Consider the following 22,535-nt stretch of genomic DNA (forward strand, 5'->3'; position numbering starts at 1 on the left):
AAATGTGGCAGGATCGCATATTTTGGGCATAAGCACCAATATGGCAATATAGCCCCAAAAAAGTGGAACCTCCGCAACTATATGGTACCTGCACTTATATAGAACCCTTCCCTATCCAGCACTGGCATGTATACTGAACCGCCGCACCTATATAGCACCCACGCTCCAGGAAATGTGGCAGGATCGCATATTTTGGGCATAAGCACCAATATGAAAATATAGCCCCAAAAAAGTGGAACCTCCGCAACTATATGGCACCTGCACTTATATAGAACCCTTCCCTATCCAGCACTGGCATGTATACTGAACCACCGCACCTATATAGCATCCACGCTCTAGGAAATGTGGCAGGATCGTATATTTTTGGCATAAGCACCAATATGGCAATGTAGCCCCAAAAAAGTGGAACCTCCGCAACTATATGGCACCTGCACTTATATAGAACCCTTCCCTATCCAGCACTGGCATGTATACTGAACCACCGCACCTATATAGCATCCACGCTCCAGGAAATGGTGCAGGATCGCACATCTTTGGCATAAGCACCAATATGGCAATATAGCCCCAAAAAAGTGGAACCTCCGCAACTATATGGCACCTGCAGTTATATAGAACCCTTCCCTATCCAGCACTGGCATGTATACTGAACCGCCGCACCTATATAGCATCCACGCTCCAGGAAATGTGACAGGATCGCATATTTTGGGCATGAGCACCAATATGGCAATATAGCCCCAAAAAAGTGTAACCTCCGCAACTATATGGCACCTGCACTTATATAGAACCCTTCCCTATCCAGCACTGGCATGTATACTGAACCACCGCAGCTATTTAGCATCCACGCTCCAGGAAATGCGGCAGGATCGCATATTTTGGGCATAAGCACCAATATGGCAATATAGCCCCAAAAAAGTGGAACCTCCGCAACTATATGGCACCTGCACTTATATAGAACCCTTCCCTATCCAGCACTGGCATGTATACCGAACCACCGCACCTATATAGCATCCACGCTCCAGGAAATGCGGCAGAATCGCACATCTTTGGCATAAGCACCAATATGGCAATATAGCCCCAAAAAAGTGGAACCTCCGCAACTATATGGCACCTGCACTTATATAGAACCCTTCCCTATCCAGCTCTGGCATGTATACCGAACCACCGCACCTATATAGCATCCACGCTCCAGGAAATGCGGCAGAATCGCACATCTTTGGCATAAGCACCAATATGGCAATATAGCCCCAAAAAAGTGGAACCTCCGCAACTATATGGCACCTGCACTTATATAGAACCCTTCCCTATCCAGCACTGGCATGTATACTGAACCGCCGCACCTATATAGCATCCACGCTCCAGGAAATGTGACAGGATCGCATATTTTGGGCATGAGCACCAATATGGCAATATAGCCCCAAAAAAGTGGAACCTCCGCAACTATATGGCACCTGCACTTATATAGAACCCTTCCCTATCCAGCACTGGCATGTATACTGAACCACCGCAGCTATATAGCATCCACGCTCCAGGAAATGCGGCAGGATCGCACATCTTTGGCATAAGCACCAATATGGCAATATAGCCCCAAAAAAGTGGAACCTCCGCAACTATATGGCTTCTGCATTTATATAGAACCCTTCCCTATCCAGCACTGGCATGTATACTGAACCACCGCACCTATATAGCATCCACGCTCCAGGAAATGTGGCAGGATCGCATATTTTGGGCATAAGCACCAATATGGCAATATAGCCCCAAAAAAGTGGAACCTCCGCAACTATATGGTACCTGCACTTATATAGAACCCTTTCCTATCCAGCACTGGCATGTATACTGAACCACCGCACCTATACAGCATCCACGCTCCAGGAAATGTAGCAGGATCGTATATTTTGGGCATAAGCACCAATATGGCAATATAGCCCCAAAAAAGTGGAACCTCCCCAACTATATGGCACCTGCACTTATATAGAACCCTTCCCTATCCAGCACTGGCATGTATACTGAACCACCGCACCTATATAGCATCCACGCTCCAGGAAATGTGGCAGGATCGCATATTTTGGGCATAAGCCCCAATATGGCAATATAGCCCCAAAAAAGTGGAACCTCCGCAACTATATGGCACCTGCACTTATATAGAACCCTTCCCTATCCAGCACTGGCATGTATACTGAACCACCGCACCTATATAGCATCCACGCTCCAGGAAATGTGGCAGGATCGCATATTTTGGGCATAAGCCCCAATATGGCAATATAGCCCCAAAAAAGTGGAACCTCCGCAACTATATGGTACCTGCACTTATATAGAACCCTTTCCTATCCAGCACTGGCATGTATACTGAACCACCGCAGCTATATAGCATCCACGCTCCAGGAAATGCGGCAGGTTCGCACATCTTTGGCATAAGCACCAATATGGCAATATAGCCCCAAAAAAGTGGAACCTCCGCAACTATATGGCTTCTGCATTTATAAAGAACCCTTCCCTATCCAGCACTGGCATGTATACTGAACCACCGCACCTATATAGCATCCACGCTCCAGGAAATGTGGCAGGATCGCATATTTTGGGCATAAGCACCAATATGGCAATATAGCCCCAAAAAAGTGGAACCTCCGCAACTATATGGCACCTGCACTTATATAGAACCCTTCCCTATCCAGCACTGGCATGTATACTGAACCACCGCACCTATATAGTATCCACGCTCCAGGAAATGGTGCAGGATCGCACATCTTTGGCATAAGCACCAATATGGCAATATAGCCCCAAAAAAGTGGAACCTCCGCATTTATATGGCACCTGCAGTTATATAGAACCCTTCCCTATCCAGCACTGGCATGTATACTGAACCACCGCACCTATATAGCATCCACGCTCCAGGAAATGTGACAGGATCGCATATTTTGGGCATGAGCACCAATATGGCAATATAGCCCCAAAAAAGTGTAACCTCCGCAACTATATGGCACCTGCACTTATATAGAACCCTTCCCTATCCAGCACTGGCATGTATACTGAACCACCGCAGCTATTTAGCATCCACGCTCCAGGAAATGCGGCAGGATCGCATATTTTGGGCATAAGCACCAATATGGCAATATAGCCCCAAAAAAGTGGAACCTCCGCAACTATATGGCACCTGCACTTATATAGAACCCTTCCCTATCCAGCACTGGCATGTATACTGAACCACCGCAGCTATATAGCATCCACGCTCCAGGAAATGCGGCAGGATCGCATATTTTGGGCATAAGCCCCAATATGGCAATATAGCCCCAAAAAAGTGGAACCTCCGCAACTATATGGCTTCTGCATTTATATAGAACCCTTCCCTATCCAGCACTGGCATGTATACTGAACCACCGCACCTATATAGCATCCACGCTCCAGGAAATGCGGCAGAATCGCACATCTTTGGCATAAGCACCAATATGGCAATATAGCCCCAAAAAAGTGGAACCTCCGCAACTATATGGTACCTGCACTTATATAGAACCCTTTCCTATCCAGCACTGGCATGTATACTGAACCACCGCACCTATATAGCATCCACGCTCCAGGAAATGTGGCAGGATCGTATATTTTGGGCATAAGCACCAATATGGCAATATAGCCCCAAAAAAGTGGAACCTCCGCAACTATATGGCACCTGCACTTATATAGAACCCTTCCCTATCCAGCACTGGCATGTATACTGAACCACCGCACCTATATAGCATCCACGCTCCAGGAAATGTGGCAGGATCGCATATTTTCGGCATAAGCACCAATATGGCAATATAGCCCCAAAAAAGTGGAACCTCCGCAACTATATGGCACCTGCACTTATATAGAACCCTTCCCTATCCAGCACTGGCATGTATACTGAACCACCGCACCTATATAGCATCCACGCTCCAGGAAATGTGGCAGGATCGTATATTTTGGGCATAAGCACCAATATGGCAATATAGCCCCAAAAAAGTGGAACCTCCGCAACTATATGGCACCTGCACTTATATAGAACCCATCCCTATCCAGCACTGGCATGTATACTGAACCGCCGCACCTATATAGCATCCACGCTCCAGGAAATGTGACAGGATCGCATATTTTGGGCATGAGCACCAATATGGCAATATAGCCCCAAAAAAGTGGAACCTCCGCAACTATATGGCACCTGCACTTATATAGAACCCTTCCCTATCCAGCACTGGCATGTATACTGAACCACCGCACCTATATAGCATCCACGCTCCAGGAAATACGGCAGGATCGCATATTTTGGGCATAAGCACCAATATGGCAATATAGCCCCAAAAAAATGGAACCTCCGCAACTATATGGCACCTGCACTTATATAGAACCCTTCCCTATCCAGCACTGGCATGTATACTGAACCGCCGCACCTATATAGCACCCACGCTCAAGGAAATGTGGCAGGATCGCATATTTTGGGCATAAGCACCAATATGGCAATATAGCCCAAAAAAAGTGGAACCTCCGCAACTATATGGCCTCTGCACTTATATAGAACCCTTCCCTCTCCAGCACTGGCATGTATATTGAACCACCGCACCTATATAGCACCCACGCTCTAGGAAATTTGGCAGGATCGCATATTTTGGGCATAAGCACCAATATGGCAATATAGACCCAAAAAAGTGGAACCTCCGCAACTATATGGCACCTGCACTTATATAGAACCCTTCCCTATCCAGCACTGGCATGTATACCGAGCCGCCGCACCTATATAGCATCCACGCTCCAGGAAATGTGACAGGATCGCATATTTTGGGCATGAGCACCAATATGGCAATATAGCCCCAAAAAAGTGGAACCTCCGCAACTATATGGCACCTGCACTTATATGGAACCCTTCCCTATCCAGCACTGGCATGTATACTGAACCACCGCAGCTATATAGCATCCACGCTCCAGGAAATGCGGCAGGATCGCACATCTTTGGCATAAGCACCAATATGGCAATATAGCCCCAAAAAAGTGGAACCTCCGCAACTATATGGCTTCTGCATTTATATAGAACCCTTCCCTATCCAGCACTGGCATGTATACTGAACCACCGCACCTATATAGCATCCACGCTCCAGGAAATGTGGCAGGATCGCATATTTTGGGCATAAGCACCAATATGGCAATATAGCCCCAAAAAAGTGGAACCTCCGCAACTATATGGTACCTGCACTTATATAGAACCCTTTCCTATCCAGCACTGGCATGTATACTGAACCACCGCATCTATATAGCATCCACGCTCCAGGAAATGTGGCAGGATCGCATATTTTGGGCATAAGCACCAATATGGCAATATAGCCCCAAAAAAGTGGAACCTCCGCAACTATATGGTACCTGCACTTATATAGAACCCTTTCCTATCCAGCACTGGCATGTATACTGAACCACCGCACCTATATAGCATCCACGCTCCAGGAAATGTGGCAGGATCGTATATTTTGGGCATAAGCACCAATATGGCAATATAGCCCCAAAAAAGTGGAACCTCCGCAACTATATGGCACCTGCACTTATACAGAACCCTTCCCTATCCAGCACTGGCATGTATACTGAACCACCGCACCTATATAGCATCCACGCTCCAGGAAATGTGGCAGGATCGCATATTTTGGGCATAAGCCCCAATATGGCAATATAGCCCCAAAAAAGTGGAACCTCCGCAACTATATGGCACCTGCACTTATATAGAACCCTTCCCTATCCAGCACTGGCATGTATACTGAACCACCGCACCTATATAGCATCCACGCTCCAGGAAATGTGGCAGGATCGTATATTTTGGGCATAAGCACCAATATGGCAATATAGCCCCAAAAAAGTGGAACCTCCGCAACTATATGGCACCTGCACTTATATAGAACACATCCCTATCCAGCACTGGCATGTATACTGAACCGCCGCACCTATATAGCATCCACGCTCCAGGAAATGTGACAGGATCGCATATTTTGGGCATAAGCACCAATATGGCAATATAGCCCCAAAAAAGTGGAACCTCCGCAACTATATGGTACCTGCACTTATATAGAACCCTTTCCTATCCAGCACTGGCATGTATACTGAACCACCGCACCTATATAGCATCCACGCTCCAGGAAATGTGGCAGGATCGTATATTTTGGGCATAAGCACCAATATGGCAATATAGCCCCAAAAAAGTGGAACCTCCGCAACTATATGGCACCTGCACTTATACAGAACCCTTCCCTATCCAGCACTGGCATGTATACTGAACCACCGCACCTATATAGCATCCACGCTCCAGGAAATGTGGCAGGATCGCATATTTTGGGCATAAGCCCCAATATGGCAATATAGCCCCAAAAAAGTGGAACCTCCGCAACTATATGGCACCTGCACTTATATAGAACCCTTCCCTATCCAGCACTGGCATGTATACTGAACCACCGCACCTATATAGCATCCACGCTCCAGGAAATGTGGCAGGATCGTATATTTTGGGCATAAGCACCAATATGGCAATATAGCCCCAAAAAAGTGGAACCTCCGCAACTATATGGCACCTGCACTTATACAGAACCCTTCCCTATCCAGCACTGGCATGTATACTGAACCACCGCACCTATATAGCATCCACGCTCCAGGAAATGTGGCAGGATCGCATATTTTGGGCATAAGCACCAATATGGCAATATAGCCCAAAAAAAGTGGAACCTCCGCAACTATATGGCCTCTGCACTTATATAGAACCCTTCCCTCTCCAGCACTGGCATGTATATTGAACCACCGCACCTATATAGCACCCACGCTCTAGGAAATTTGGCAGGATCGCATATTTTGGGCATAAGCACCAATATGGCAATATAGACCCAAAAAAGTGGAACCTCCGCAACTATATGGCACCTGCACTTATATAGAACCCTTCCCTATCCAGCACTGGCATGTATACCGAGCCGCCGCACCTATATAGCATCCACGCTCCAGGAAATGTGACAGGATCGCATATTTTGGGCATGAGCACCAATATGGCAATATAGCCCCAAAAAAGTGGAACCTCCGCAACTATATGGCACCTGCACTTATATGGAACCCTTCCCTATCCAGCACTGGCATGTATACTGAACCACCGCAGCTATATAGCATCCACGCTCCAGGAAATGCGGCAGGATCGCACATCTTTGGCATAAGCACCAATATGGCAATATAGCCCCAAAAAAGTGGAACCTCCGCAACTATATGGCTTCTGCATTTATATAGAACCCTTCCCTATCCAGCACTGGCATGTATACTGAACCACCGCACCTATATAGCATCCACGCTCCAGGAAATGTGGCAGGATCGCATATTTTGGGCATAAGCACCAATATGGCAATATAGCCCCAAAAAAGTGGAACCTCCGCAACTATATGGTACCTGCACTTATATAGAACCCTTTCCTATCCAGCACTGGCATGTATACTGAACCACCGCACCTATATAGCATCCACGCTCCAGGAAATGTGGCAGGATCGCATATTTTGGGCATAAGCACCAATATGGCAATATAGCCCCAAAAAAGTGGAACCTCCGCAACTATATGGTACCTGCACTTATATAGAACCCTTTCCTATCCAGCACTGGCATGTATACTGAACCACCGCACCTATATAGCATCCACGCTCCAGGAAATGTGGCAGGATCGTATATTTTGGGCATAAGCACCAATATGGCAATATAGCCCCAAAAAAGTGGAACCTCCGCAACTATATGGCACCTGCACTTATACAGAACCCTTCCCTATCCAGCACTGGCATGTATACTGAACCACCGCACCTATATAGCATCCACGCTCCAGGAAATGTGGCAGGATCGCATATTTTGGGCATAAGCCCCAATATGGCAATATATCCCCAAAAAAGTGGAACCTCCGCAACTATATGGCACCTGCACTTATATAGAACCCTTCCCTATCCAGCACTGGCATGTATACTGAACCACCGCACCTATATAGCATCCACGCTCCAGGAAATGTGGCAGGATCGTATATTTTGGGCATAAGCACCAATATGGCAATATAGCCCCAAAAAAGTGGAACCTCCGCAACTATATGGCACCTGCACTTATATACAACCCATCCCTATCCAGCACTGGCATGTATACTGAACCGCCGCACCTATATAGCATCCACGCTCCAGGAAATGTGACACGATCGCATATTTTGGGCATGAGCACCAATATGGCAATATAGCCCCAAAAAAGTGGAACCTCCGCAACTATATGGCACCTGCACTTATATAGAACCCTTCCCTATCCAGCACTGGCATGTATACTGAACCACCGCAGCTATATAGCATCCACGCTCCAGGAAATGCGGCAGGATCGCATATTTTGGGCATAAGCACCAATATGGCAATATAGCCCCAAAAAAATGGAACCTCCGCAACTATATGGCACCTGCACTTATATAGAACCCTTCCCTATCCAGCACTGGCATGTATACTGAACCGCCGCACCTATATAGCACCCACGCTCCAGGAAATGTGGCAGGATCGCATATTTTGGGCATAAGCACCAATATGGCAATATAGCCCCAAAAAAGTGGAACCTCCGCAACTATATGGTACCTGCACTTATATAGAACCCTTCCCTATCCAGCACTGGCATGTATACTGAACCACCGCACCTATATAGCATCCACGCTCCAGGAAATGTGGCAGGATCGTATATTTTGGGCATAAGCACCAATATGGCAATATAGCCCCAAAAAAGTGGAACCTCCGCAACTATATGGTACCTGCACTTATATAGAACCCTTCCCTATCCAGCACTGGCATGTATACTGAACCACCGCACCTATATAGCATCCACGCTCCAGGAAATGTGACAGGATCGCATATTTTGGGCATGAGCACCAATATGGCAATATAGCCCCAAAAAAGTGGAACCTCCGCAACTATATGGCACCTGCACTTATATAGAACCCTTCCCAATCCAGCACTGGCATGTATACTGAACCACCGCAGATATATAGCATCCACGCTCCAGGAAATGCGGCAGGATCGCATATTTTGGGCATAAGCACCAATATGGCAATATAGCCCCAAAAAAATGGAACCTCCGCAACTATATGGCACCTGCACTTATATAGAACCCTTCCCTATCCAGCACTGGCATGTATACTGAACCGCCGCACCTATATAGCACCCACGCTCCAGGAAATGTGGCAGGATCGCATATTTTGGGCATAAGCACCAATATGGCAATATAGCCCAAAAAAGTGGAACCTGTAGTGTACCAGAGTTTAAATATATATTTGTGTAAACAGATATATAGGCCCTCGATATCAGCAGATGACCATGACTGACTTAAGGACGGCGTACAAATAGGGTTGGTCGTGTGCACTCTTGCTAGGCTCGGGTCTAGCTCGCCGGATGGTCGGGGTTCTTCCTCGCCTAATTGTACTATCGTACTCCACTACATTTAATTAGTGCACTTTACGGGAACTATAAGTGATTATATAAAACAAAGTAAACTGAAATACTGATAGCGCCGACACGCCAAATAAAAGCCCTACTGAACCATTTCTATTTAGAGAGAACCTAGGTGTTGATTGTCCCTCTCTTCTGTACCCACCCTACCATGACATTGCGTTCGAGTTCTTGCATTGTCCCTTGATCAATCCTTTACTAAGGTTTACCACATTTTATAAGATCCTGGCACGGATACTCGACAGACCATTTTTATGATTTTAAAGATTCATTTCAATTCAAAAAGATTCATATTTTAATATAATGTGAGACTTCAATTTCAATATTCATTACGTTGCAGTTGTAGAAACACAACAATTGACTTAGCTTCTAATTTGTGGGTATTATTTCCTTAATCCTAATTATCATATAAGTTTAGTTACAAATTCATTATTTTAAAGCATGAAAAACATTAGGGTATAGATATATATATATATATAAACGAGAGAATAAGAATCGAAATCGTAAACAAAAGCTAGATCAGACTGGGGTGCATTATACACACTGAGCAGACGGGTTTGAATCATTATACACTGTATGCATATCTACACTTTCAAGTTAATAGGCTCTTTTGACCAAACTACTTTTTGCTGTACATAATTACTCACTCCGGCGTTATTGTCTTACGCTGATCGTTGGGCCCAATGATGTCGTAGATGTTGACCGCAGCTGTTTAAAATATGGAAATCATAAATATATAATGCATACAATACAATTACGCTACAAACACCGTCGCATAGTCATCAGTCAGTTGTTTTGGTTTTCATAATACAGACAGAAATTTAATTGTTATGCTCTATCGCGAAAATTGAACCAAAAGGTAGCAAACGAAGACAATTTAGTGTGCATATGCACATATGTATGTAGGTATGTACGCGCGTAACATCAAAGAGGGGTGTTAATAAGGTTTCAGTTACATTACGTTAAACTGCTGATGTTTATGCGTTGGAACTTGATAATGAATTAAATGTAAATTGGACAAAACTCGATCCTGTGCTGCTGCTTTGTAGACTCTTGACCGCCTGAAGTTGGTTAGAGGTGAACAGGTGCGATGTATATGGTTCCTGGCCGTACTGACGAATCTTCCGCCAAGCCTGTATTTAGTTATTTATGTCTGAGCAGCACTAAATATTCTTTGCGATTAAGGCTGATCTGTTCCACTTGGATCTTTGGAGATTCCGACTTGGTGGCAATATAAGGTCCAGAAAAGATGAATTATGGTTGGAGTTGGAGAAACCTCGACAATTGTTCGCCTAAGCCAGCTCCCAGGGTAGTCTTCTCGAGACTATACCGCGATGGGGCAGCTTAGGTACACCTCCCTCTTTTCCCAAATATATCTGCACTAAATTCTTGTCATTCACTGACCACTGAACTGTACGGCACTTGTAACTATATGCTTCCAGCATATATTTGTGGAAATATATATATTTTCCGGATAGCACTATATATATGTGTGTGCAATATGTATGTTGCTCGCACTCGGAAATTATCACATCTTTACAGATCGATCAACTTTCTTATCTTGTTCAAAGCAGTAATAGACGATGGACTGAGTAGCCAGTGCAGCAGAGCTTTTGAGCTTTTTACTAACTGTGCAATCGTATGATCCAGAACATTCGCAGCAGCATAAAACGATCGTCTAATGCACAGCATAGCTTAACTGTGCAATCGTACGATTGCCGTCTATGCTTCCCACTGTCCGTCGCTTGTATGTGTTCGTGGGCGTTCGGACTTAAGAGCGGCTAAGGCTTTGATCCAACCTTAAGAGCGGCTAAAGCTTGATCGTTCGAAATATCACTAGGGGGTCTCACGAGACGAAAGAAGATAACCAATTCCCTATATTTTGTGCTGGCTACTACACCACAGATAATTATACAAGACCTGCTCGACGAATAATTATCTGAAGAACTTGATTAGGAGAGATTATTTCCTGATTTGAATGTCTTTCAGATGATACACGCCGAGATATTTCTTGTTCCCATCGACCAATTCGTAATAGTACGGACTTCGCTTTTTAATTACCTGAGCGGGAATGAACACAGGGGCTAGTTTAGAACTAAACTTTTTTATAGCACTACTTTGTGTGAAATTTCTAGCATATACCAAATCTCCAATCTTTAATTGTGTATCACGGCAGCGCAAATTGTATCTATGCGAATTTTCTTCGTGTGCCTTATTGACGTTCGCTTTAGCCTGTTGCCGGATTAGCTGCAAGGAATCTGGGTTCTCCATTCTAGTATCGTCGTTCAAAAGGTCTAGTTTACGCAAGAGTGCGTAATCCTTCCCATTCAACATCATGTTTTGACCAAATGCTAGAAAATATGGAGAATACCCTGTACTCCTATGTAAGGTAGATCTCAATGAACCACTAATGGCATTCAGGTTACAGTCCCAATTGGAATGTTCGTTACCGATATAAGCTCGTATCGCAGCTATCACGGATCTGTTCAGTCGCTCGCTGGCATTCGCTTGCGGTGAATAAATAGCTGTGCATTTTTGTGTTATACCGAAGCTATTTAAAAATGCCTGAAAGTAGCTAGATTTAAATTGGGATCCATTGTCTGACAAGATGACTTCTGGCACCCCAAATGTATAAAAGAGAGACCCTTCCAGATATTCACAGATCTTAGGGGCTGTAAATTTCTTCAAGGGACACAGAAAATGGAACTTAGTATTGTGATCAACAACTATGAGCAATCCTATGTTTCCCTTTTTCGTGCGTGGGTATGGTCCTAAGAGATCTATGTATAATTTCTGAAACGGCCTATCCGAAGTGAATGGTTTACCCATAGGAGGTCTAAGAATCATATTCGGACTCTTGGTCGTGCGACAAACGGTGCATTCAGATATGTACTTGCGCGTCTGGCTAACCATGCGAGGCCAGAATAAATATCTTTTAAGCTTCTCTATGGTTTTACTCATCCCACAATGTGCGGAGCTAGGAGCGTCATGAGCTTGATATAATACGTTCGTAATTAACCCTGACGGAACCCAAAGTTTCCATGATGCGTTCTCTTGAGACTCATCTCCCGAAGCGAATACTGTCCTTTTGAAAACTTGACCGTCTATCACTTTCAAGTCTGGGAACTTACTCTGATTCTGTTGAATACTTTCTATTAAACTCAGATACTCAGCTGATTTGAATTGATCTGAGTCTAGATCAACCATGGGGTTTATTTGCGTGAGCTCCTCTATAGCCGGTTCATCCTGACGCGATAGAGTGTCAGCGACAACATTCAGTGTCCCCTTTCTATGTAGGATATTAAATGTGAAACTACGCAATTTCATAGACCATCTGGCTAATCTACCCGATAAATCCTTTTGTTGCATTAACCATTTAAGTGCTGCGTGATCGGTTATGACTACGAAGTCCTGTCCCTCAATATAAGAGCGGAATTTTTTTATTCCCTTTATGACTGCTAAGCACTCTAGTTCGGTAACCGAATAATTACGTTGTGCCTTGGATAATTTTTCTGACATGTAAGCAATTGGCAATTCAACGCCGTCGCGTTCTTGAGCTAAAACACAACCGATACCGTAAGTGCTAGCATCACAGAGCAAAATAAAAGGTTTTGAGAAGTCAGGCGTTATCAAAATGGGTGATGCGGTTAAACAGGACTTTAAGGTCTCAAACGACTGTTGAGCATCATCATTCCACTGTAAATCTTTTTTCTTCTTAAGCAACTCGGTTAAGGGAAAACTAACGGTAGCATAATTTTCAACGAAACGTCGGTACCAACCGGATAACCCCAAAAATCGACGCAGTTGCTTAACGGTAACTGGCACAGGGAACTTCGAGATGGCCTTGATTTTGTCTGGATTTGTCTTTATCCGACTTACCAATACCATTACCAATAATAAAACCCAAATACGTGATTTCTTTTATGCAAAAGTTTGATTTCCCTATGTTAATGGTTAGATTTGCTTTGCGTAGACACAACGCTATCTCCTGTAACAACAGTAAATGCGACTCGAAATCCTCTGATAAAACAAGTAGATCATCTAAATATACGAATACACGTGTCCGAAGATGAGCTGGAATAACTCGATCCATTAGTCTACAGAGAGTTTGAGCGGCATTGCAAAGACCAAATGGCATCATTTTATATTGATATAATGGTCGGTTAGGCACTGTAAATGCAGTATACTGTCGCGATTGTTCATCCAACGGGATTTGCCAAAATGCGTGTTTCATGTCTAATCCAGTGATGTAACGAGCGGGTGGTAATCGACTTAGAATACCATCAATATGTGGTAACGGATATGCATCCCGTCTTGTAACCTTGTTCACTTCTCTTGAATCGAGACACAGTCTATATTTTTCGCCTTTCTTTACCAAAACGCAATTACTGCTCCAGGGACTAGTCGACTCCTCTATAACATCGAGCGCAAGCATATTGTCCACCTCGGCAAACATCAATTTCTCTATGGCTGGCGATACCGGCCAATGTCGTTGCTTTACGGGAATAGCTGCTCCAACATCTATAGAGTGTGTGACTAAACTGGTACGGCCTAATCCTTCAGTAGCGAAAGATGGAAAACAACCTATCACTTTATAGTGATGGTGGTTCTTCGACGTCATCCGTACCTCCAACATCTAATTCAGATACCTCTGCAGTGTGTGAGATTTTATCTAAAAGTCCAAATTTTTGCCAGAAGTCTATCCCCAAATAGACGTCTTGCTTGAGTTCAGGAATAAGAAACATTTCTAGGTCTGCCGTGCATCCACGGTAATTAATTTGTGTTACCAGCTTGCCTATAACCTTACTTTCAGTATCGTTAGCCGTTCGTATTGCTCCTGAACACTTCTTAACCTTGCAATGCGCCAACATTTCTTTCGCGGCTGAACCTCCAATACAACTGATTGTGGCCCCCGAATCCAACAAAGCTATGTAATCACTGCCTTCAATGGTGACACTGGTGTACAGCCTGTTATCCGAACTGAGAAATATTGCTGAAAGAAACTTGTTCTTATTCTTGCGAACCATCTTCCAAAATTGTCTCAAACGTTTAGTTGAACGTTTGGGCTTTCTTACAAATTTAAAACTATCTATCTTATCAAAAATTTTCTTACGCGTTGTAATATAATTTGCTTCCCTTTCAGGTAAAGGAGTAAATGAAAAATGATATGCCGTAGGCAGGGTTTCCTCTACTGTTTGTGAGCTGATCTTAGGCTCCCTTAAACTTTGGTCGTTCGTTAAACTAGTAGGTGATTCTTGCAAACTTTTTTCTAAGGATGTGTCTGCTTGTTGTTGTTTAACACATCCTTCTGCCGGTTTCCCGGAGGGTTACATTTGGGACATACCGGTTTGTAAGTATCTTTTGTTCCACACCCGTAGCAAAAGATCTTACGAGGACCTACACAATCGTCAAATTTATGACCTTTGTTGTCACAGTTCCAGCAAGTTGGAACTGACTGTGAAGTACGACGTTGTATTTGACACACTTCATTATGCTCGATGAAGTCATCGAATAGCTGCTCGCTATCGTCTGGACCTGACAATTCCGATACGTATGAGCGAAGAGTCCTTTGCTGGACCGATCTTATATCGTTATAAAACTGCTCGTGCTTACGTACCTCTCGTCGTAATAACGATCTATTGGCAATCTTTAAGTGAAGAAGCTCGTGGTGAAGAGTGGGCTTGGAATTTCTAATAAGTAGATTCACAACATCTTCTTCTGTAACCGAATTTTGAAGCCTATCCACGAGATCTTCGATAGCATATTGAAAGTCATCGAAGGATTCGTTTTCGCCCTGACGACGTTTCCTAATCTTTTCCCAGATATCATAGTCGGTCTCAACATCTTCAAATCTTCTTCTAAACTCTATACAAAACGTATCCCAATTAAAGTTTGGGTAATTTCGATGGAATTTCCAGTACCAATCACTAGCTTTTCCCGCGAATAAAAGATACAAGTGATCACAAAGCAATTGATAATTGTTATAAAGATTTTGTTGCGTTAGAGAACGTACTCGATAAATAAACTCATCCATCCTCATGCAAGTTTTTGAACCATCGAATTTAATGCGCCAATTCTGCATTATACTGGAAACTTTTGCTGGTGCTACGTGTGAGCTCGAATTACTTCGATTTGCACTCGCTCTTGAAAAATCTAAAAGAACTTCTGCGTGACTATCTCGTGCTTGACCGATACCCACGTTATTTGTTTTATTAATGTTATTGTCACCGGAAACATCGGGAGAGATATGTTCTGGTTGTGTCAGCTGGAGTGACGCTAATTGACTTTGAATCGAAGATTCAATTGTTTTGCTTAAAAATGAAGTTAGTTGTTCCATTAACTGAGCCTGTTGAATGCTTACAGCAGACTGGACGTAGTTAGCGATTTCCACTTGAGAGGTTATTGGAAGGGTTGTGTTGTTGGTTTCAGTTTCTGTTAGTGAGCGATCTAACCTGGATCGTTGAGTTGCTCTCGTATTCATACCCCTTCTAATAAACTTTTGGCCCTTTTTAGGTCGATTAGACGTTCCGTCTATTGTGATAAAAGATTCGTTAGCACTAGTTGGTCGTGTTCCTTCGGCGTTAAGCTCGGCTAACAACGTGTTGTTAGAGAATGTTAGTGCCAGAGCAGAACAATCTAATGAACAGGTGGGACATTTTGGGTTTGTCCTAATCTGTTCCAAAATACAAAGTTTATGGAATTTGTGTCTACACGGGGTGTTGGCTATAATCTCACTAGTTCCCAATACTTCGTTGCAAATTCCACAAAACGGTTCTGCTTCCTGCAAAGCAGTTGTTATATCATCTGTACTTCGCCTTACAGCCATTGTATATCAGACATATTTAAGGAATTAAAGAAAAAAAAATAATAAAAAAAAATTATATAAGAAGGTATTAATTGTAATAATAATGTCTGTCTTTCCCGCATGCCAGAATACTTACGAAATATCTATTTGGTTTCAGTAGGCTTTTCTATTTTCGTTAATATGGACTATTTATAAGTTAATGACCTCGTGCACTGAATCATTGGACAACTATCGCGATTTGGCAATATAAAATTGTAAATCCGAATAACTCAAGATGCCTAAAGTGAAAAAGCAGGTTTGCTTTGGTCGATCAATCCAAAATAAACTGAATTGGAACCGCTAAATCCTAAAACAATTCCTGTTTATTCTGATCACTGTATGGTATTGCATAACTGTCTCTGATACTCACAATTCGATACTATAGGTCTGTTTTGGTCAACCAATCCGAAATAAAATGAATTGCATTTGCTAAATCCGAAAACCGAGCCAAAGTATAAATTTTGAAATCTTTAACCTTTGTGCAATATTTTGCAAAAGAAAATGTGTCGTTGAAATTTTGATGTATTACCGGTTGAGCTTGGAGAACCAAGGCAAGATTTGCTTGTCTTATTAAAATAATCGGCCTATATAGTAAGACACTATAAATCCAAATTTTAATATCGGCTCTGAATTGGTTTTAGATTCTAAGGCAAGTTGCCTGGCCCCACGTTGGGCGCCATATATGTGTAGTGTACCAGAGTTTAAATATATATTTGTGTAAACAGATATATAGGCCCTCGATATCAGCAGATGACCATGACTGACTTAAGGACGGCGTACAAATAGGGTTGGTCGTGTGCACTCTTGCTAGGCTCGGGTCTAGCTCGCCGGATGGTCGGGGTTCTTCCTCGCCTAATTGTACTATCGTACTCCACTACATTTAATTAGTGCACTTTACGGGAACTATAAGTGATTATATAAAACAAAGTAAACTGAAATACTGATAGCGCCGACACGCCAAATAAAAGCCCTACTGAACCATTTCTATTTAGAGAGAACCTAGGTGTTGATTGTCCCTCTCTTCTGTACCCACCCTACCATGACATTGCGTTCGAGTTCTTGCATTGTCCCTTGATCAATCCTTTACTAAGGTTTACCACATTTTATAAGATCCTGGCACGGATACTCGACAGACCATTTTTATGATTTTAAAGATTCATTTCAATTCAAAAAGATTCATATTTTAATATAATGTGAGACTTCAATTTCAATATTCATTACGTTGCAGTTGTAGAAACACAACAATTGACTTAGCTTCTAATTTGTGGGTATTATTTCCTTAATCCTAATTATCATATAAGTTTAGTTACAAATTCATTATTTTAAAGCATGAAAAACATTAGGGTATAGATATATATATATATATATAAACGAGAGAATAAGAATCGAAATCGTAAACAAAAGCTAGATCAGACTGGGGTGCATTATACACACTGAGCAGACGGGTTTGAATCATTATACACTGTATGCATATCTACACTTTCAAGTTAATAGGCTCTTTTGACCAAACTACTTTTTGCTGTACATAATTACTCACTCCGGCGTTATTATCTTACGCTGATCGTTGGGCCCAATGATGTCGTAGATGTTGACCGCAGCTGTTTAAAATATGGAAATCATAAATATATAATGCATACAATACAATTACGCTACAAACACCGTCGCATAGTCATCAGTCAGTTGTTTTGGTTTTCATAATACAGACAGAAATTTAATTGTTATGCTCTATCGCGAAAATTGAACCAAAAGGTAGCAAACGAAGACAATTTAGTGTGCATATGCACATATGTATGTAGGTATGTACGCGCGTAACATCAAAGAGGGGTGTTAATAAGGTTTCAGTTACATTACGTTAAACTGCTGATGTTTATTCGTTGGAACTTGATAATGAATTAAATGTAAATTGGACAAAACTCGATCCTGTGCTGCTGCTTTGTAGACTCTTGACCGCCTGAAGTTGGTTAGAGGTCAACAGGTGCGATGTATATGGTTCCTGGCCGTACTGACGAATCTTCCGCCAAGCCTGTATTTAGTTATTTATGTCTGAGCAGCACTAAATATTCTTTGCGATTAAGGCTGATCTGTTCCACTTGGATCTTTGGAGATTCCGACTTGGTGGCAATATAAGGTCCAGAAAAGATGAATTATGGTTGGAGTTGGAGAAACCTCGACAATTGTTCGCCTAAGCCAGCTCCCAGGGTAGTCTTCTCGAGACTATACCGCGATGGGGCAGCTTAGGTACACCTCCCTCTTTTCCCAAATATATCTGCACTAAATTCTTGTGCACTAAATATATGTGTGTGCAATATGTATGTTGCTCGCACTCGGAAATTATCACGTCTTTACAGATCGATCAACTTTCTTATCTTGTTCAAAGCAGTAATAGACGATGGACTGAGTAGCCAGTGCAGCAGAGCTTTTGAGCTTTTTACTAACTGTGCAATCGTATGATCCAGAACATTCGCAGCAGCATAAAACGATCGTCTAATGCACAGCATAGCTTAACTGTGCAATCGTACGATTGCCGTCTATGCTTCCCACTGTCCGTCGCTTGTATGTGTTCGTGGGCGTTCGGACTTAAGAGCGGCTAAGGCTTTGATCCAACCTTAAGAGCGGCTAAAGCTTGATCGTTCGAAATATCACTAGGGGGTCTCACGAGACGAAAGAAGATAACCAATTCCCTATATTTTGTGCTGGCTACTACAAACCTCTGCAACTAAATGGCACCTGCACTTATATAGAACCCTTCCCTATCCAGCACTGGCATGTATACTGAACCACCGCACCTATATAGCCCCCACGCTCCAGGAAATGTGGCAGGATCGCATATTTTTTGCATGAGCACCAATATGGCAATATAGCCCCAAAAAAGTGGAACCTCCGCAACTATATGGCACCTGCACTTATATAGAACCCTTCCCTATCCAGCACTGGCATGTATACTGAACCACCGCACCTATATAGCACCCACGCTCTAGGAAATTTGGCAGGATCGCATATTTTGGGCATAAGCACCAATATGGCAATATAGCCCCAAAAAAGTGAAACCTCCGCAACTATATGGCACCTGCACTTATATAGAACCCTTCCCTATCCAGCACTGGCATGTATACTGAACCACCGCACCTATATAGCATCCACGCTCCAGGAAATGCGGCAGAATCGCACATCTTTGGCATGAGCACCAATATGGCAATATAGCCCCAAAAAAGTGGAACCTGCGCAACTATATGGCACCTGCACTTATATAGAACCCTTCCCTATCCAGCACTGGCATGTATACTGAACCGCCGCAGCTATATAGCATCCACGCTCCAGGAACTGCGGCAGGATCGCACATCTTTGGCATAAGCACCAATATGGCAATATAGCCCCAATAAAGTGGAACCTCCGCAACTATATGGCACCTGCACTTATATAGAACCCTTCCCTATCCAGCACTGGCATGTATACTGAACCACCGCACCTATATAGCATCCACGCTCCAGGAACTGCGGCAGGATCGCACATCTTTGGCATAAGCACCAATATGGCAATATAGCCCCAATAAAGTGTGGAACCTCCGCAACTATATGGCACCTGCACTTATATAGAACCCTTCCCTATCCAGCACTGGCATGTATACTGAACCACCGCACCTATATAGCATCCACGCTCCAGGAAATGTGGCAGGATCGCATATTTTGGGCATAAGCACCAATATGGCAATATAGCCCCAAATAAGTGGAACCTCCGCAACTATATGGCACCTGCACTTATATAGAACCCTTCCCTATCCAGCACTGGCATGTATACTGAACCGCCGCAGCTATATAGCATCCACGCTCCAGGAAATGTGACAGGATCGCATATTTTGGGCATGAGCACCAATATGGCAATATAGCCCCAAAAAAGTGGAACCTCCGCAACTATATGGCACCTGCACTTATATAGAACCCTTCCCTATCCAGCACTGGCATGTATACTGAACCGCCGCACCTATATAGCATCCACGCTCCAGGAAATGTGACAGGATCGCATATTTTTTGAATGAGCACCAATATGGCAATATAGCCCCAAAAAAGTGGAACCTCCGCAACTATATGGCACCTGCACTTATATAGAACCCTTCCCTATCCAGCACTGGCATGTATACTGAACCACCGCACCTATATAGCATCCACGCTCCAGGAACTGCGGCAGGATCGCACATCTTTGGCATAAGCACCAATATGGCAATATAGCCCCAATAAAGTGTGGAACCTCCGCAACTATATGGCACCTGCACTTATATAGAACCCTTCCCTATCCAGCACTGGCATGTATACTGAACCACCGCACCTATATAGCATCCACGCTCCAGGAAATGTGGCAGGATCGTATATTTTGGGCATAAGCACCAATATGGCAATATAGACCTAAAAAAGTGGAACCTGCGCAACTATATGGCACCTGCACTTATATAGAACCCTTCCCTATCCAGCACTGGCATGTATACTGAACCGCCGCAGCTATATAGCCCCCACGCTCCAGGAAATGCGGCAGAATCGCACATCTTGGGCATAAGCACCAATATGGCAATATAGCCCCAAAAAAGTGGAACCTCCGCAACTATATGGCTTCTGCATTTATATAGAACCCTTCCCTATCCAGCACTGGCATGTATACTGAACCACCGCACCTATATAGCATCCACGCTCCAGGAAATGTGGCAGGATCGTATATTTTGGGCATAAGCACCAATATGGCAATATAGACCTAAAAAAGTGGAACCTCCGCAACTATATGGCACCTGCACTTATATAGAACCCTTCCCTATCCAGCACTGGCATGTATACTGAACCACCGCACCTATATAGCATCCACGCTCCAGGAAATGCGGCAGAATCGCACATCTTTGGCATAAGCACCAATATGGCAATATAGCCCCAAAAAAGTGGAACTCCGCAACTATATGGCACCTGCACTTATATAGAACCCTTCCCTATCCAGCACTGGCATGTATACTGAACCACCGCACCTATATAGCACCCACGCTCTAGGAAATTTGGCAGGATCGTATATTTTGGGCATAAGCACCAATATGGCAATATAGACCCAAAAAAGTGGAACCTCCGCAACTATATGGCACCTGCACTTATATAGAACCCTTTCCTATCCAGCACTGGCATGTATACTGAACCGCCGCAGCTATATAGCATCCACGCTCCAGGAAATGTGACAGGATCGCATATTTTGGGCATGAGCACCAATATGGCAATATAGCCCCAAAAAAGTGGAACCTCCGCAACTATATGGCACCTGCACTTATATAGAACCCTTCCCTATCCAGCACTGGCATGTATACTGAACCGCCGCACCTATATAGCATCCACGCTCCAGGAAATGTGACAGGATCGCATATTTTTTGAATGAGCACCAATATGGCAATATAGCCCCAAAAAAGTGGAACCTCCGCAACCTCCTCACCATCGCTTCTAGCTCTTGCTTAAGCCGGTTGTGTTTTTTTTCTTGCTCCCGCATTCTCCGCCCTTTGCCTAAATATCATACAACATTGTTGTGACTTTGTTTTGATATATTATCGCATCTCTTTAATTTGATTCTACTTTGTGTTAACCACCAGTGTTTTGTTAGTAAACAAGTGTTTAATATAAATTCAATATTGCAATCGTAACGCATCGGACTCGTGCAGGCAATTTGTTATTGTTTTTTTGCTCAGTCTGCTTTTCGTTATCGCTTCTTCGGCGTGCACTGTTCTCGCGCATCAGCGTTTGCATCGCCCACACTCTCTCGTGAGCATAAGCGGGCTGCTCGCATTGTTGCTCTCACTCTCTCTGGATTGCTTATACTCTCCCTCTCTGTGGACTTTTCTTTTGTGTCTCTGCTTTGGTGAGTTTACTGCTCGTTTTCTGCACTTCGTTGGATCATCTGTTTTCAATTATTGCTGCTGCAGCTGATTGTCTGGCTCGCTCTGCTGTCTGCTCTCCTACTTTACCTGCGATCTAACTCCGCTCTTTTATTATTCGTGCACAGTGATTCTACTGCTGTCAATAATGGCAATCGTTTGTAGTGCAAAGAAATGTGAATTCGGTGGTGTTATCATTGGTGATTCATTTCTTAGCTGCTGGCTGTGCGACAATTTTGCCCACATAAAATGTGCTGGTGGTGGAAATTTTGGCCGGTTGAATGATCTAATCTCGAAACGCATGGGCCTGTCTTGGTCATGTCTGGCTTGTCGGGAGATTGAGGCCGAAATGCGC

The sequence above is a fragment of the Drosophila pseudoobscura genome, unplaced genomic scaffold, assembly GCF_009870125.1.
Source record: "Drosophila pseudoobscura strain MV-25-SWS-2005 unplaced genomic scaffold, UCI_Dpse_MV25 Unplacedtig00000071, whole genome shotgun sequence".
Lineage (NCBI taxonomy): Eukaryota > Metazoa > Arthropoda > Insecta > Diptera > Drosophilidae > Drosophila > Drosophila pseudoobscura.